At 33.9% G+C, this 5,599-nt stretch overlaps 1 long non-coding RNA gene across 1 annotated transcript; it reads left to right on the forward strand.

Moving 5' to 3' along the window:
- The first annotated feature begins 2,886 nt into the window (after positions 1-2,886).
- On the forward strand, positions 2,887-5,593 carry LOC136779347 (uncharacterized). Its single transcript, XR_010823575.1, has 6 exons — positions 2,887-3,218; positions 3,295-3,752; positions 3,841-4,614; positions 4,696-4,932; positions 5,005-5,141; positions 5,210-5,593. It is a non-coding gene; the product is annotated as an uncharacterized lncRNA (long non-coding RNA).
- Positions 5,594-5,599: the final 6 nt, after the last annotated feature.

The raw sequence follows: 5,599 nt of genomic DNA on the forward strand, positions 1-5,599 counted from the left end.
CTTTTAGTCCATTATGGTACTTTATTTTTGAATCGAAAACCAATGTTATCAGAAGATACTGCAATATACTAATAATATTAGACGCTCCGAATTGCTTTTATGCTTTTCTCAATTTCTTCTTTCGACGTTTTGCAAAAAAGGTAATAAATTTAAATATATATATATATATATATATATATATATATATGTCGAAGAACAGACCCTACCCCGATTCACTATTTTTACATCCGAACCATTCTGCTAAGTTTCGAACCGTTCGCATGCCAGAACGATAGTAACTGTAAGTCAACCCTTCTGTCTACAGTTCATTTATGTTTCGTATTTCTCCTTTGTTAACATCCTATTTCTTTATGAATTGTCAAGCCTAGGCCTCATTGCTTTATTCAAAATTCCGCTGTTCCTTTGAAACATTTATCTATCTTTAAAGTCATTCCGACACATTAATAAACCTTTTATTTGTTTTCAATCTATCTTAATAGAAATTTCTTTAAATACTCAGTTCACATTTTCGGTGAATGCCCTTCCAATTTCTCAATAAAAATTTGTTTCTTCGGAAATTCCTCCTGAAATGCATTGATTACTGATTGCTGTGTATAATGTGAAAAAGCTAACTCTTCGATATTTCGAAACGATTGAGTAGCGTGTCTGAATGAAATATTCCACCTCCACAGTTGCTCCGATCCAGTAATATGCGGGGTTAGGCCTCATAGCGTTGACTCATCGCGCTATGGTACCTACTCTTCGTATCTGGAGGTACCGGAGGCTAAATGGTTCACAATCCATCGGGAAATGGATTTTGGGCCATGGAATATACGAATGGGATTCACTTTTCATTAGCCACCCTTGTGACCAGAGATTCGTAAATCGGATCATGAATATCGCCAAAATATCCATGCATTCGTTTCTGGTTCAACAGGTGCGGGCAATAAATGACAGTGAATATGAATGAATCTTACAAGTGTGATACTTATGAATGATAGCATTTTTTATTGCAATGAATGGCATAGGTTATCAAGCAACTTGAGCAATAGCATTATAGGAGTGTTTTCCCATTAAATAAATAATGCATAACATTCACCACGCTTTACCTAATCCAATAATTATCACCACGCAATAGTTGCCTAAATCTCGCGCTTGAATAAGATAAATCTCTAATTCCCCTCCTTATTATCGTTAATTTTTTTTTATTCATTTCGTAGACATAACGACCATCTTTTACGTACCTCAAGTATAAAGAGTTAACGTTCCATCAACCCCGGTGAAACGTGTGAAGACATGAAAATGTATCAACTAATAAATCTTCTTATTTCATTTAAAACTCCATGGATAATGGATACCTTGGAATAATTATGGAAGGAGGAATGGCTCGTAGTTGTAGCATCGTCAAGGAGTCAACCACGTTCAATCGCTATTGTAAGCAAATAGCATGGGTTTTTTAGTTGGTAGGCACTGTTTAAAAATAGTGAGTCCAACACTACCCTGAGGTGGAACACCCGTCGGGCTGGTTCGTAAGTTGCCTAACCTAGAACTAACTTGAGGGGTGTTATATCCATCCCAGGGTGTCCTAGGAGGATTTTTCCCATGTAAAAAAAAAAAAAAAAAAAAAACAAAGGAGAGAGTAATAAGGTGCCATTACACGGCGTGTGGGGTGTGGAGTATCGCGCGGTGTGAATATTGCCATGCCATACCTATCACACGGCGCGGCGATTTAAATATACATTTTTTATTATTAAAAGTAACAACAATAAGGAAAAAATGCTGTAAGTTCGTGACAACCTTAACGTCCTTTTTTTAAACAATGAAGGGAACTTGCATAAGAAAAGTAGGTTTTGTAACATTCTCAAAATTTCGGCACCAATTTCAGGATGACAGAAAATTTATTTCATTTATTTCAACCATACTATCTTCTACACCATTAAATAGTGAAAGCTGCGCGTAATAATATTCATGAGTGATCGTGACACCCTTATTATTTCTTTTTTAATTAATGAGGAAATGCTACCTATCTCGTGTTTACCCTTAAAAGAGCAATATTAAAAATATAAGACAAAAATATTGAAGCCTCATAAAGATCTTCTCGAAGTTTTGCCTTCCTAGGGCATTCACCGGATTGGTATGCATGAAGCATTTCCTCGTTACTACAAGAAAAATTGACACAAACCCTTATAAATATTATAATGTTAATTTTGCAATTTATTGTGTCACAAGAAAATGTATGTTCTAAGCTATCTTAAAAATGCTTTTCAAACTTCCAAAACGGTTAGGTTTCAATTTTACGGTGCAAGTACCCTTTTTCGTTAAAAAAATAGACGTCACGAACTTTTATGATTATTATATCGTTATTTTCATAATTTTATGGGCTATAAACCTGCATGATTTAAAAATGTTATAAAGATTATTTAGTATGTTAAAATAATCGAAAATCGGTGAAAAGTAATTTGACGGTTCGCAAGTGCAGTTGTGCGATTGCTTTTTATAAAAGGCGATCTTGCTCACCCATGAAGCTGGTAATAGTAGACGCTCCATTATCGCTATTAGTGAAATGAGAAAGGATAATACTTCTTGATTCAATTTTTCTTATTAACAACGAACAGGAATGTTAAAGCTATATAAGGAGTATATGCAATTGATGCATTTAGTGTAGCTTGAATATTAGAGATGCAGAAAGGTTCATTCATTCTTTCGTAAGACCGAATCTACTTTATCAAAGAATTAACAGATTTTCGAAATTTATAATAAGTTTTCGATATATTATATAATATTTTGTGGCCGAAGCAATTGGTTCATAAAAATAAATCACTGTTAAGAATCAGATATGGGCTCCTTAAAAATACGAGCGACTGCGAGTGACTATATATGCTTGCGAAAGTGAAGCCAAGATGGAGGGGATAAAGGGATAAATTGCTGGGCCGCCATCTTGAATGTTGATAGATATCATATAACACATAATAGGTCTGTTCTCGTTGCCTACACTTTTTACACTTTGTGCACTTTTTAGGGTGTCAACTTATACAATGGACAAAGACAGAAATACGGAAAGTGTAGAAAGTGTTAAAAGTGTAGGCCAACGAGAACAGACCTAATGACATATATATATTTTAGTTCAAGAATGAATCAAAATGATTTGTGCAGAAGGAACTAAACGTTGGATGGTGGATTAGGAGTAACATATTTGTTAGAAGATATATAGAAAAAATAGCCATAAGCAGCTTTCCAACGTAAGCAAGATCCATTGGACACAGCAATTTATCATTTAGGCATGAAGAAGAAAAATCTTACTCGGGGTCTTTTTAGGAATTAGAGAGTCAAAAGAATGACAGAATTCTTTGCTAACAATTTTGCTAAGAACCACTGGAGACAAACAGCTTTAAAGAATAACGTTGCTTTGCTTGGGAAGCAAAGATTTGAGTATGCAGAAACATTTTCCTTATTAGCAGGGGCATTGACAAATGCCATTGAAGTTGTGTGAATAAGTTAAATAACCTACAAGTTGCAATGGTGCTGATGAGGCTTTACAAGGATAATATAGCATCTTTAAATTTAAGAAAAGTGTTGTACGAGGGAATACTAGGATGTGAGAAAGAAAGAGAAAATCAGGATATGCCAAGGCCCATACAGATCTGCCCTGCATAGTACGGTGCTTTGGATTTTAAAAAATCATTCTGTTTCTCTGAATACACTGTTTTTAACCAACATTGGTATGATGTATCTACAATACAACGATGAATCTAAAAAGCCTTATGACAGAATAGGTAAGCAACGGTGTATCTCTTAAATCACTTTCCTAAAATTTTTTTTATATTATATCTTGACTAATATTTTGTTTTCACATTGATTCAGCAAATCCAAACGTTTTCAAATTTTATGTATCTTTACATATGCACTCAGTGCTACTCAGATAATAAATTAACCTCAACAACACAAGATAAAAGGGAGGGTCATTCTGTAGTAATTTTTAACTTTACTTATGGTATTGAAAACAGAAGCTTAGGCCAGATAAATAGTGAATGTTGGAAGGTAGTATTATGCCACTGGTGCAACAATTATACTTTACCACTGCACATACCCTCTTCAAAGCTGGTTATCCTGCTCTAGCATTTGAATTCTTATCAAAATTGCCTAATAAAGTAATGGATGCTAATAGAGAGGACAGTTTGAATTTGTATCTTTCCTACTTAATGCTGCTGTTATAATGTGTTACTCTTATATTATTAATCTATTTTAATATTCAATAACAGGCATTCTTAATGTCCCCAGTAAGATCAAGGTACAGGGTTCTCAAATTAATACTGGAATAATAGATTAGGATATAAGCATTACAGAAACTACTGTCGAAGGAAGTCATAATAATGTTAACAAGATCCTCACTCACAAAACTTATGTCAATCTGTTATTTTTATAAGCATTATTCTGCATTCTATGTAGATTCATGGCAATGAATAGATTGGAGCACACTTGCTATTGAGTGTGGTAAAAAGAAAGAAGATAAGCTAGTATTAAACTAGGACGATGATCCAGTTAATAGTGAAGATCCCGATCTTGGAAGTCCTCCTTTAACAATGAAGATGGATAGAGGAGAAATTGGTGGAAGCATTAAATATATTGGAGATGAAGGTATTTTTGTATTTTTTTCGTTAAGTTAATTAACAAGCAGGTATATTATTCTAATCAATTATTCTTATATTCTTATTTTAGGAGAAGCTAAAGAAGGTAATAGGACAACTGGATATCATGACACAACAGCTGTAATTTATAGCCTGTTTAAAAAATCTCATGGAAGAATTGTCAACATTATCAACTGGATTTGAGGTTGACAGCGAACAGTTCAGATATCAACTATACATGGCTTGAACAAGCAGATGATGTTTTGAGGCAGCTTTGCAACAACAGCACAAGCACTGATAACGATGCTAACAATGTCTCACAATGCAGGTCTTATATCATTTTATTATGTTCTCCACTAACTTTCTATAAAAGCACATAATACTTTATTTTACTTTTTAGACGATGAAGCAATGACTAATGATGAACCTACTTATAGGCCTAGAGAACAACCAAATTTACATGAAATTCTTGCAGCAGAAAAATTAGATTTCGAAGCAAAAGTTCAAAGAACGGCGAAATGAAAAAGTGGATAAAAGGTAACTAAATAGCCTTTTAATAAATAGAAAAAATTTAAACCATTAATCATATTCGATTTATTCCATAGCTTAACGAAACGTCATTAAGAACTTTATTGTCATATTACTCGTTACACGAAGCATTCGGTGGTGGTTCAGCTTCTGTAAGAATGGAATAAGTACTTTTATTTTAAGAATTGCAACAGGAAAAGACTCAGCAACAATTGCTTAGCTCCCTACAACGCTACCTCTATTTAGCGCCAGTGTGGCTTACAATAAAACTATGGTCACTGACCCAGTGAGACATTTGCAAGTAAGATATTTGTTTACAAATCAATTAGTATCCTTTTATTGATTTTTTCATACTTCCTTTATCCATTATTATTTCCGGTTTCTGGCGCATAATATGTTACAAACACTGGTTGAACTACGAAATGCACCTATGCCCAATCGAAATACACATTATTCTGAAATATTCA

Source organism: Prorops nasuta, unplaced genomic scaffold, assembly GCF_024137725.1.
Source record: "Prorops nasuta isolate Cenicafe-Biocafe unplaced genomic scaffold, Cenicafe_Pnas_1.2 PNAS00016, whole genome shotgun sequence".
Taxonomy (NCBI): Eukaryota; Metazoa; Arthropoda; class Insecta; order Hymenoptera; family Bethylidae; genus Prorops; species Prorops nasuta.